This window comes from Hyaena hyaena, unplaced genomic scaffold (assembly GCF_003009895.1).
Source record: "Hyaena hyaena isolate Hyena2069 unplaced genomic scaffold, ASM300989v1 scaffold_1402, whole genome shotgun sequence".
In the NCBI taxonomy this organism is placed as follows: domain Eukaryota; kingdom Metazoa; phylum Chordata; class Mammalia; order Carnivora; family Hyaenidae; genus Hyaena; species Hyaena hyaena.
Window position 1 is genome coordinate 337,529 of NW_024082031.1, and position 13,806 is coordinate 351,334.

Below are 13,806 nucleotides of genomic sequence, written 5' to 3' on the forward strand. Positions count from 1 at the left end.
GAATTCGTTATCCACTATTCTCGTAACAGACATTTTGGTTGGCTCCAGTTTCCTTTTTTTTTTTTAAACCCTATAGCATATAGGATATGCACTGTTTAATGTTCATTAAATGCAGATCAATCAATGAAGATTATCAAATAAGAAACACACAGCATTCTGAAGTTTTAAATCGTCTTAGGGTCGCTAACCAGAAATGTACAAATTACATGTGCAAGACAAAAAACAAACCCAAAATACACAAGAAAAAAGAAAGCATAAAACCCAAAGAAATTAACTTCTCAGTGCAGCACACCCTCAGGATAAGATAAATGGCACTTTTACAATACAAATGTGACAACGGTCAATTTAAGTCGGGAATGGCTCAGACGCTGAAGCCACATTAGGGCAAGAACCAGCCAATCAAAATGTTAAAGCAAAACAGATCAACTTTTTTCTTTATAAAAGCACTGAAAATGTAATGTGTGCAGATGACTCACTCAAACTTTTCTCATTTCATTTGCCTCCCTATGTTGAATCTTAGGTTATTCCGTAATTATGCTACCTGTTTTAACGGTCTGATTCTTAAGGCCTGTATAAACTCTGTGACGTCATTGAAACCTACTTTTTTCTCTGTGGTAAGAACGTCTTCACAGAAGAAAGAACGTATCGGCTTATAAATCACAGAATGAAGACAAAAAATGAAAGTCTGACAGTTTCCAAGCTAGTAGGAAATAAATTATACCATGATCCATCAATTTAAAATTATATCAGTATTAACTAACATTTCCACAGTGGCTCCTCCCCTCACCCCACGCCCAAATTAAACAATGCAGATGAGGGCCTGGTCCAATTAATCACATTTGGTTTTCTGAAAAACAAAACAATTAAAAGGCAATTTTCTTCCTCCACAACACAAAGACATTAAATGGAAGGTTTTTAAAATATCCACTACCTATAAGAAAAGTACTTTTTAAACGACTAAAAGGAATCAAAATACCAAAGGTTAGTGTGCGAAGATATAAACAACCAAGAAAAGATCATTGGTGCTGAATATTTAACACGAAGAGCCCAAAATAAGTTCCGAAGTTTTTCTACCTTTACAAATTAAAAAAGGTGTCCTTTCCACAGTTTGGGGATATGCGCTGTACATCCCCCCCAACAAGTGTATGAGTAAGGTTTAAAAATGTTGCCAATATTAAGTTCTTCAGTACCTAAAATTAACCAGAGGACAGCAATATTATGGTGGCAAATGGTGCATTGACTCGCAGAACACGGTTATGATCCAACGCGAGTTGTGGTGGTTCTTTTATNTAAGTTCCGAAGTTTTTCTACCTTTACAAATTAAAAAAGGTGTCCTTTCCACAGTTTGGTGATATGCACTGTACATCCCCCCCCAACAAGTGTATGAGTAAGGTTTAAAAATGTTGCCAATATTAAGTTCTTCAGTACCTAAAATTAACCAGAGGACAGCAATATTATGGTGGCAAATGGTGCATTGACTTGCAGAACACGGTTATGATCCAACGCGAGTTGAATCTCTTTTAGGGGTTATACCCAGAAATGGACTTGCCGGGTCTTAGCACATGAGTATCTTCAAGTTTATTCAATGTAGCCAAATTTTGTCAAACATTATCATAGGTTTTCCAAAGTGGTTGTTTCAATTTTCATTGTATGTGACATTTTTTCCCAGATGAAAATGTATTTATTTTTAAAAAATCATAGTTATTCCAGTAACAAAGGGACAGGAAATTCATACTAGTTGTGAAGTGTATGTGCACTTTTAAGAAATGAAAAAATTGGTACTTATTGGATGCCCGTGATGTGCCAGGCCTATGCCAAATAATTACATTTGTTTCTTTTTTCTTTTTTTTTTTTTTTTACAAATAGTTTATTGTCAAATTAGTTTCCACATAACACTCAGTGCTCATCCCCACAAGTGTCCTCCTACATGCCCATCCCCCTACATTTGTTTCTTTAATTGCTTTTCAATCAATCCCCTCACCTATTAGTCACCAAATCCTCCTCTACCTCAAAAATATCTCTTAAATTCATCCTTTCCACAATTTCTTTAAGAAGTTTTTGCAGAAGTACAGATGACACCAGCTTAGCTACACCATCTGGTCTCCTTGTTTCTAATCTTCAGCCTTGTTAATCCATCCTTTGCACAAATGGGATCTTATCACTGGCATCTGTGGAAAGATTTTAGAGATTTTTCCATTGACTAGAGGGTAAACTTCCACCTGATTGGATGGGGTCAGAGTTTGAAAGGCCTTTGATAACACTGGACCTTTCCAACCTCACCTCCTTCCCACCGCTTCAGCTTTCATTCTCCTGCCACAACAGATGAACTAGCTCCCCAAATAATTCGTGTCCTTTTCAAACTGGAAAGAGTGTAAGGAAAGCCATGTTTGAATGTTCTCTACACCACCCTCAACTGAGGCAGATTTGCCATCACTCACAGTTTTGGATGATTCATTGTCTGGAGTAGGTTGGAGAGGAGTGTTGGAAAAGGCTTGCTTCAGAAAGGAAGGCTCAGTTGAATGATTCATTCTGTGTCATGGGCGTGGAAACCACATAATGTTACTTAATCAAGACACTTTGAAAAAATGTGGTAAAAAATATAAAATTTACTCTTAACAGTAGTGTTAACTCTCTGTACATTGTTGTGCAACAGATTTCTTAGAACATTTCATCTCACAAAACTAAAACTGTATACCCATTGAATAGAAAGCCCTTTTTCCCCTCCCCAGTCTTGGCAACAACCTTCCTATTTTCTCTTTCTAAAAGTTTGACTACTTTTTTTAAAAAAAATTTTTATTTTTATTTTTTTATAGTTTATTGTCAAGTTGGTTTACATATATAAAAGTTTGACTACTTAGATACCTAATAAGGAATCATGCAAGTGTGTGTGTGGTGTGTGTGTATGGGTGTGTTGACTGGATTATTTCACTTAGCATAATGCCCTCAAGGGCCATCCATTTTGTTGCAAATGGCAGGATTTTCTTCTTTTGCAAGACTGGATAATATTCCATTGTATGTGTATACCACACTTTTTTATTCATCCATCCTTCAGTGGACATTTAGGTTGCTTCTACCTCTCGGCTTTATGATCCTGTGTGTGCAAGTATCTCTTTGAAATTTTGTTTTCAGTTCTTTGGTTATATATTCAGAAGTTGGATTGCTGGATCATATGGTAATTTTATTTTTAATTATTTGAGTAACCTTTTTAGTGTTTTCCATAATTGCCATATCAATCTACATTCCCACCAATGGTGAGTAAGAGTCTTAATTTGTCCACATCCCCTTACCAACACTTGTTATTTTCTGTGTCTTTGATAGTGGCCATCTGAATGGGTATGAGGTATATCTTATTGTCGCTTTGATCTGCATTTCTCTCATAATCACTGATGTTGAGCATCTTCTCATATGCTTGCAGGCTATTTGTATATCTTCTTTGGAGAAATGTTTATTTTTGCAAATATTTTCTCACATACCATAGGTTGCCTTTTCACTCTGTTGATTATTTCCCTTGCTATTAGAAGTTTTACAGAAGTTTTAAAATTGATGTAGTACCATTTGTCTCTTTTTGCTTTTCTTGTCTGTGCCTTTAATTGTCATATCCCAGAAATGATTCCCAAATCCAAAGTCATGAAGTTTCTCCCCTATGTTTTCTTCTAGGAGTTTTATAGTTTCAGGTCTTATGTTAAAGTGTTTAATCCAATTTGAGTTAATTTTTATCTGTGGTGCAAGGTGTATGGTAAGGATCTAACATCATTCTTTTGCATAGGGATATCCAGTTTTCCCAACACCATTTGTTGAAGAGACTTTTTCCCCTGCATTGTGTAATCTTGGCATTCTTGCAGAAGATCATTTCACCTATGTGAGTGTTTAGTTTTGGGCTCTCTATTCTGTTCCATTGGCCTATATATCTGTCTTTATGCTAGTACCATAGTGTTTTGATTACTACAGCTTGGGCTAAGTTTTCTTTTTTCCTTTTTTATGTTTATTTATTTTTGAGAGAGAGAAATGGAGTGTAAGTGGGGGAGGGTCAGAAAGAGAGAGAGGGAGACACAGAATCCAAGGCAGGTTCCAGACTCTGATCTGTCAGCACAGAGCCCTACACAAGGCTCGAACTCACTGACAGTGTGATCATGCCTGAGCTGAAGTTGGACGCTCAACCAACTGACCCACCCAGGCGCCCCTTGTGGTAAGTTTTAAATAAGGAAGTGTAAAGCCTTTAGATTTGTTTTTCTTTCTCAAGGTTGTTAAGACTTTTTCTTCTATTTCTGCAAAAAATGCTATTGGCATTTTGAGGGAATTGCATTGAATTTGTAGATTGCTTTGGGTAATAAGGACACTTAAATTTTAAATCTTCCATTCCATGAACATGTGATGTGTTTCTATTTATTTGCGACTTCTTTAACAATGTTTTATTTTTTATATTGGTGGGGTGGGGACACATTTTTTATTACTGAAGTATAATTGAGATATTACATTAGTTTCAGGTGTACAATGTATTAATACTTACCATGATAACTATAATCACCGTCTGTCCTCATACACTATTATAACAATATTATTGACTATATCCCTATAGAGTACTTTTATCTCTGTGACTTATTTATTTTATTACTAACAGTTTGTACCTCTTAATTCTCTTCACCTATTTTTCCCATCCCCCACTCCTCTGCCCTCTGGCAAACACCAGTTTGTTCTCTGTATTTAAGAGTCTGTTCTTTATTTTGTGTGTTTCTTAGATTTCACATATAAGTGAAATTCTATGGATTGACTTTTTCTGTCTGACTTATTTCACTTAGTGCAATACTTTCTAGGTCCATCCTTGTCGAAAATGACAAGATTTAACTCTTTTTTATGGCTGAGTAATATTACATTATGTATATATGTGCTACATTTTCTTTATTCATTCATCAGTGGACACTTGGGTTGATTCCATATCTTGGCTACTGTAAGTATTGCTATAATAAATAGAGGGCTGCATATTCTTTTCAATAATAGTGTTTTTGTTTTCCTTGGGTAAATACCCAGTAGTGGAATTACTGGATCATATGGTATTTCTATTTTTATTTTGGGCGAGGGGAATCTTGCATACTGTTTTCCTCAATTTACATTTCCACCAACAGTGCACAGGGTTCCCTTTTCTACGTATCCTCACCAACGCTTGTTATTTCTTACCTTTTGGATACTAGCCATTCTGACTCGTATGAGGTGATATCTCATTGTGGTTTTGATTTGCATTTCCCTGATGATGAGTGATGGTGAGCATCTTTTCATGTGTCCCGTTGGCCATCTGTATGTCTACTTTGGAGAAATTTCTATTCAGGTCCTCTGCCTATTCGTTAATTGGATTGTTTTAGTTTTCTTGGTGTCAAGTTGTGTAAGTTCTTTATATGTTTAAAGTATTAACTATCTGTTGGATATATCATTTGCAAATATCTTCTCCCATTCAGTAGGTTGCCCTTTGTTTTGTTGATTGTTTCATTTGTGTGCAGAAGCTCTTTATTTTGATGTAGTTCCAATAGTTTATTCTTTACTTTTGTTTCCCTTGCCTGTGGAGATATATCCATAAATATGTTGCTAAGACCTATGTCCAAGACATGACTGCATGTTTATTTTTAGGGGTGTTATGGTTTTAGGTCTCACATTTAGGTCTTTAATCCATTTTGAGTTTACTTTTGTGTGTGATGTAAGAAAGCGGTCCAGTTTCATACTTTTGAAGGTAGGTACCCAATTTTCTCAGCACCATTTGTTAAAGAGACTGTCTTTTTCTTATTGTATATTCTTGCCTCTTTTGTCATAGATTACTTGGCCATACAGTTGTGGGTTCATTTCTGGGTTCTCTTTTCTGTTCCACTGATTTATGTCTATTTTTGTGCCAGTACCATACTATTTTGATTACTAAAGGTTTGTAGTATAGATAGAAATCTGAGATTGTAATATCTCCAGGTTTGTTCTTATTTCTCAAGACTCCTTTGGCTATCCAGGGTTTTATTTTTGTGGCTCCATACAAATTTTAGGATTATATGTTCTAGTTAGGTGAAAGATGCTATGGACATTTTGATAGGGATTGCATTGAATCTGCAGATTGCTTGGCTAGTATGGACATTTTGACAGTATTAATTCTTCCAACCCATGAGCATGATATATCTTTTTATTTGTTTGCGTCTTCTTCGGGTTCTTTCACCGATATCATATAGTTTTCAGAGTATACGTCTTTCATCTCCTTGCTTAAATATATTCTAGGTATTTTATTCTTTTTGGTGTAATTATAAATAAGATTATTTTCTTAATTTCTCTTTCTGCTATTTTATTATTGGTGTATATAAATGCAACAGATTTCTGTATGTTGATTTTGTATCCTGTAACTTTACTGAATTCATTTATCGGAATAATTTTTTGGTGGCGTTTTTAGGATTTTCTATATAAAGTATCATACATATCATCTGCAAGCAGTGACAGTTTTACTTGTTAAGAGTTTGGATACCTTTATATCTTTTTTATCTGATTGCTACAGTTAGGACTTCCAATATTTTGAATAAAAGTGGTGAGAGTGGACATCTTTGGGAAAAGCTTTCAGTTTTGTTGTTGTTGTTTGTTTTTATTATTGTTTTAAATTTACATCCATGTTAGTTAGCATGTAGTGCAATAATGATTTCGGGAGTAGAATCCAGTGATTTATCCCCTACATTAACACCCAGTGCTCATTCCAACAAGTGTCCTCCTTAAAGACTTTTGCCCATTTAGCCCATCCCTCCACTCATAACCCCTCCAGCAACCCTCAGTTTGTTCTCTATATTTAAGAGTCTTTTATGTTTTGTCCCCTCCCTGATTTTATGTTATTTTTGCTTCCCTTCCCTTCTTTTCTTCTGTTTTGTATCTAAATTCCATATATGAGTGAAATCATATGATATTTATCTTTCTCTAATTTTGCTTAGCATAATACATACTAATTCCATCCACGTTGTTGAAAGATTCCGTTCTTTTTCATTGTCGAGTAATACTCCATTGTGTGTGTGTGTGTGTGTGTGTGTGTGTGTGTGTGTGTGTATTCACATCTTCTTTATCCATTCACTTGTCGATGGATATTTGGGCTCTTTCCATACTTCGGCTACTGTCAATAGTGTTGCTGTAAACATTGGGTGCATGCGCCCCTTTGAAACACCTGTATCCTTTGCATAAATACCTAGCAGTGCAATTGTTGGATTGTAGGGTAGTTCTACAATATTTTGAGGAACTTCCATTCTGCCTTCCAGAGTGGCAGCACCAGTTTTCATTCCTACCAGCCATTCAAAAAGGGTTCCTCTTTCTGCAAAAAGCTTTTACTTTTTCACTATTGGGTACTTTAAACATATTTTGTAGATCATTATACACGTCTTTATACACAGCTTGGTTAATTTGACTCCTAAGTATTTTGTATTTTTATGTTATTGTAAATTGGACTGTTTTCTTAATTTTCTTTTCAGATTACTTTTTGTTAGTATATAGAAATGCAATTGATACTTTGTGTTGATTTTGTATCCTACAACTTTCCTAAAATAATTTATTAGTTCTGATCTTGTTTCTGTGGAATCTTTATGATTTTCTACATATAAGATTATGTCATCTGAAAACAGATAATTTTTGAATGCCTTTTTTCATGTCTATTTGCTCTGGCAGGGACTCCTAGTACTATGTTGAATAGGAATAGTGAGAATATACATCCTTCTCTTGTTCCAGATGTTAGAGAAAAAGCTTTAAGTGTTTCACCATCAAGTATGATAATTACTATAGGTTTTTCACATATAGCTTTTATTATGTTGAGGTACTTTTCTTATATTTGTAGTTTGTTGAGTGTTTTTTAAATCATCAAAGTATGTTCAATTTTGTTAAATGGTTTTTTTCTGAATAATTGAGATAATTGTGTGGTTTTGTTTCCCTCATTCCATTAATGTTGTATGTTACATTGATTAATTTATGTATGCTCAAGTATCCTATTATTCCAGAAATAAACATCACTTGGTCATGATATATAATCCATTAAAAGTGCTGTTGAATTTAGTTTGCTAGTATTTTTTTGAGTATTTCTGCATCCATATTCATTGGAAATACTGGTCTGGATTTTTCTTTTTTTTTTCCTTATAGTATCTTTTTCTGGCGTTGGTATTTAGACAATGTTAGACTTAAATATGTATTTAGAAATGCTTCCTTTTTTAAATATTTTTGGCAGAGTTTGAGAAGGACTGGTTTAATTGTTCTCTAAATGTCTGGTTGTCTGGTAGAATTCTCCAGTGAAACCGTTAAGTCCAGGGCTTTTCTTTGTTGGGAAAATTTTGTTTACATTCAATTTCCTTACTAGTTATAGGTGTGCTCAGATTTATTTATTTCTTCATACTTCAGTCCTGATATGTTTCCAAGAATTTGTATATTTCCAGGTTAACCTGTTTGTTGGCATATCATTGTTCATAGGAGTCCTTTTATAATACTTTATAAAATATCATAAGTTGTAATGTCTTCTCTCATTTACTATTTTGTTATTTGAATCTTCTCTCTCTCTCTCTCTTTTTTTTTGGCTAGCTAAGAGTTTGCCAGCTTTGCTGATCTTTTCAAAAAATCATCTCTTCATTTCATTGGTTTTTTTCCCCTTATTTTCTATTTCATTTATTTCTGCCTATATAATCTTTATTATTTCCTCCATTTTTCTAATTCTGGGTTTAGTTTGTTCTACTTTTTCTAATCCCGTGAGGTGTAAAGTATGGTTGTTGAGTTGATACCTTTTGTCCTTTTTTATAAAATGTTTATTTATTTATTTTTGAGAGAGAGGGAGATAGAGAGTGAGCAGGGGGCGGGCAGAGAGAGAGGGAGAGAGAATTCAAAGCAGGCTCCTTGCTGTCAGTGCAAAGCCCAATGTAATCCCACAAACAGTGAGATCATGACCTGAGCCAAATACCAAGAGTTGGATGTTTAACTGACGGCGCCACCCAGGTGCCCTACTTTTTTCCTTAATTTAGGCTTTCAGTGCAATTAAACTTCCTCTTTGTACTGCTTTCATTGCATCCTAAAAGTTTTAGTATGCTGTATTATCATTTCCATTTGTCTCCTATTGTCTCAAGATATTTTCTAATTTCTTCTTTAACCTATTCATTGTTCAAGAGTATGTTGCTTAAATACCACATATTTGTGAATTTTCCAGTTTTTATTTTGCTATTAATTTCTAATTTTATTCTATTATGGTTGGAAAAGATATCTAGTGTTATTTAAGTCTTCTTAAATGTGTTAAGACTTGTTTTGTTGCTTAATATATGCTCTATCCTAGAGAATGTTCCATGGGTACTCAAGAAGAATGTGTTTTCTACCATTTGATGGAGTGTTCTGTTAGGTCCAACTGGTCTATATATTGTTTAAGTCCTCTGTTTTCTCTTACATGATGGTCATCTATTATTAAAAGATATGGAAATCTCATTATTATTGTGTAACTGTCTATTTCCTCCTTTAATGCTTTCAATGTTTATATATTCAAATGTTATGATTTTAGATGCATATGTATTCATTTTTTTAAGTTTATTTATTTTGAGGGAGAGAGAGAATGTGCATGTGAGCAGAGGAGGGACAGAAAAAGAGGGATAGATAGAATCTCAAGCAGTCTCCATACTGTCAGCATGGAACCCCATGTGGGGCTCAATCTCATGAACTGTGAGATCATGACCTGAGTTGAAATCAAGAGTCTGACACTCAACTGACTGTGCCACCCAGGTGCCCCTAGGTGCACATATATTCATAATTATTATATTTTCCCAATGAATTGACCCTTTTATCATTACATCATGTCCTCCTTTGTCTCATGGAAGTTTTTGTTTGTTTGTTTATTTGTTTATGAGAGAGTGCATGAGTGGGGGAGAAGGTCAAGGAGAGAAAGAATCTTTTAAAAAACTTTTTAATGTTTATTTTTGAGAGAGAGAGAGAGAGACAGACAATGTGAGTAGGAGAGGTGCACAGAGAAAGGGAGACACAGAATCTGAAGTGGGCTCTAGGCTCTGAGCTATCAGCATAGAGTCCCATGTGGGGCTCAAACTCACCAACCATGCGATCATGACCTGAGCTGAAGTTGGACACTTAACCAACTGAGCCACTCAGGTACCTCAAGAGAGAGGGGAGGAGGGAGAGAGAGACAGAGAGAGATAATTGTAAACAGCCTCCAACGGAGGGCTCAATCCCACAACCCTGGGACTTGGGCTAAAATCAAGAGTCTGATATTAAACTGACTGAGCCACCCAAGTACCCTAGGTTTTGTCTATTTAAAGTCTATTCTGTCTACAAAGTATGCCAAGTTTGTATGTCTACAGAATCTGAAGCAGGATCCAGGCTCTGAGCTTTGAGCACAGAGCCTGACGTGGGGCTCAAAATCACAAACATGAGACCATGACCCAAGCCAAAGTTGGATGCTCAACTGACTGAGCTATCAAGGTGCACCTCTTTCATTTCTGAAGGACAGTTTTGCTTGATTTAACATTCTTTATCTGAAGATATTTCTCTTTCAACATTTTGAATATATTGCCACAGTCTCTTCTATACTGCAAGGTTTCTGCTGAGAAATCTGCTAGATAATCTTATAGAAGCTACCTTGTACATGAAAAGTCACTTTTCTCTTGCTACTTTCAAGATTTTCTCTTTGTCTTTCACTTTTGACAATTTGGTTATAATGTGTCATGGTGTGGGACTTTTTAGATTCATTTTAGTTGCAATCTCTTGAGTTTCTTGATTTTGGATGTCCATTTTCTTACTCAGTTTTAAGATGTCTTGGCTATTATTTCTTCAAATTAGCTGTCTACCTCTTTTTTCCCTCTCTCTTTTCCTTATGGGATTCCTACAATATTCCACCAATACTCCCATAAGTGGTCTTTTTTGTGGTGCCTTATAAATCCCGTAGGTCTTCTTCACTTTTTCCTTCCCTTCCCTTTCCCCTTTCCTCTCTCTCTCCCTCTCTACCTTCCTTCCTTTCATTCTTTCACAATTTAGTTTGTAAATGATCTCTACACACAATGTGGGGCTTGAACTCATAAGCACAAGATCAAGAGTCACATTCTCCACTGACTGAGCCAATCAGATGCTCCTCTTCTTTATTTTTCTTCATTCATTTTTTCTTTTTGCTTCTCTGGCATAACAATTTCAAATGAATTACATTTGAGTTTATTGATTCTTCTGTTTGATCAAGTCTGCTTTTGAAACCCTCTAGTGATTTTTTTCAATTCAGTTATATTCCTCAACTCCAGACTTTTTGTTTGGTTATACATATATATATATATATATATTTATGTATATATATAGTTATATATATATTTATATATATATATAGACTTTTTGTTTGGTTATACATATATATATTTATGTATATATATAGTTTTATATATATTTATATATATATAGTTTTTATCTCTTTGTTGATATTCTTATTTGTTCATGCATTATTTCCCTTTTTTTTTTTTTGGTAATCGTTTATCTGTGTTCTCTTAGAGCTCATTGACCATTTAAAAGGGGGTTATTTTAAACTATTTTTCAGGTAATTAATAGATTTGTTACTTTAGGGTCATTTTCTAGAGATTTGTTTCTTTGATTGTGCCATATTTTTCCTGTTGCTTCATATGCTTTGTTATATTTTTTTGGGATTTGGTCATTTGAAAGAATGGGCATCTTTCCCATTCTTCAGAGACTGGCTTGTGCAGGGGAAGGCCTTCACCAGTCAGCCTGGCTAGAGATTCTTTTAAAATTTTTTTAAATTTAGTTCTGAGAGAGAGAGAGAGACAGTGTGAGCAGGGGAGGGTCAGAGAGGGAGGGAGATCCAGAATCTGAAGCAAGCTCCAGGCTCTGAGCTGTTAGCATAAAGCCCGATGAGGGGCTCAAACCCATAAACCGTGAGATCATGACCTGAGCTGAAGTCGTATGCTTAACCGACTGAGCAACCCAGGTGCCCCTTGGCTAGAGATTCTTGAGGCCTCTGAAGCATTTTCTGGGGATGTGTCTTCTGGGCTTGTACATGCAATTTCCCAGTTAGAGAGGTTTGCCTTTTTTTTCTGCGGTTCATAACCTCTTATTCCCTCTTGTTTGTCTGAATTGCAGGTTCTCAGGTGCCCCAACAAGCTACTGAGTTCTCCTTGGTTCATAGTGTCCCTCAGATATCTAGAGTATGTCAGCTCCCTGTCAATGTTCCAAATTGGGTTACACAGAAACCAGTCCTTGGTAGCAGTTGAAAAGCTGGAATGTTAGATGGTATTCTACACTTTTTCTCCTGAGGGAGAAGCCATGAGTTAGGTATTTTATCCTGATCAGGCTGAGCTGTGCCAGCTTGGTGAAAGGGTTATCTTGGATAAAAGGCAATGGCTTTTTTTTTACTCATTTCAGTACAGCTATTCTTGCCTCTACACTTGCCTGGAGTACTGTAACTTCTTCACTGTTTTCTGGAGTTCTCAAAAAAAAAAAAAAAACCCCTTTGTACCATTTATCAATGTTAAGTTGTTGTCTTTGTGGGAGAATGAGGTCTGGGGCTTCCCATTCTCTCATCTTGTTGATGTCACTTCTAACTGGAAGACTTTTGAGACTGAACTTCATATTTAGCATACAACTTGACTGACACTTTTGAGATGGGGTGGTTAAAATCATTAAAATGATATAAATTTTGGAATTTATTAACTACGTAAGATACTGGCTTTGTTACATTGGTAGGCCTATAAAATATTTCTATTTAATTCATCCCGGCAGCAGCTGCAGCGGCTCTCATCTTTTCTGACTCTCCTTGCTATCTCCCTTTCCCTTCTGGAAACATGGCCTCTGGTGTGGCGGTCTCTGATGGTGTCGTCAGAGTGTTCAATGACATGAAGGTTTGTAAGTCCTCGACACCAGAGGTGAAGAAGCGCAAGAAGGCAGTACTCTTCTGCCTCAGCGAGAACAAGAAGAACATCATCCTGGAGGAGGGCAAGGAGATCCTGGTGGGTGACGTGGGCCAGACTGTAGACGACCCCTATGCCACCTTTGTCAAGATGCTACCAGACAAGTACGGCCGCTATGCTCTCTATGATGCCACCTACGAGACCAAGGAGAGCAAGAAGGAGGACCTGGTGTTTATCTTCTGGGCACCTGAATGTGCACCTCTTAAGAGTAAAATGATTTATGCCAGCTCCAAGGAAGCCATCAAGAAGAAGCTGACGGGGATCAAGCATGAATTACAAGCAAACTGCTAGAGGAGGTCAAGGACCGCTGCACCCTGGCAGAGAAACTGGGGGACAGTGCCTTTGTGAGCCCTCTCCAGCCCCCTGCCTGGAGCATTTGGCAGCCCCAGACCCGCCCGTGGGGGTTGTAGGCTGCCCCCTTCCTGCCAGACTGGAGGGGCTGGGGGATCCCAGCACCAGGAGGGCAGTCCGTTCACCCCAGTTGCCAAACAACCCCCTCCCGCCCCTGGACCTTCCTCCTTCCTCCTTCCTCCATCCCTGACGGTTCTGGCCTTCCCAAACTGCTTTTGATCTTCTGATTCCTCTTGGGTTGAAGCAGACCAAGTTCCCCCCAGGCACCCCAGTTTGGGGGGGGGCCTGTATTTTTTTTAATGATACCCCAATTCCCTACCTGTTCCTCCCTTTTCCTGCGCTGCCAACTTCTTCTTTTTTATTTTTTAATGTTTTATTTATTTCTAGGAGAGAGAGAGAGAGACAGCATGAGCAGGGGAGGGTCAGAGAGAGAGGGAGTCACAGACTGAAACAGGCTCCAGGCTCTGAGCTGGCAGTCAGCACAGACCCCGACGCGGGGCTCGAACCCACGAACCGCGAGATCATGACCTAAGCGAAAGTC

The 13,806-nt window shown here is 36.9% G+C and overlaps 1 pseudogene; it reads left to right on the forward strand.

Moving 5' to 3' along the window:
- The first annotated feature begins 12,722 nt into the window (after nucleotides 1-12,722).
- LOC120225427 lies at nucleotides 12,723-13,339 on the forward strand (annotated as a pseudogene).
- The last annotated feature ends 467 nt before the right edge of the window (nucleotides 13,340-13,806 follow it).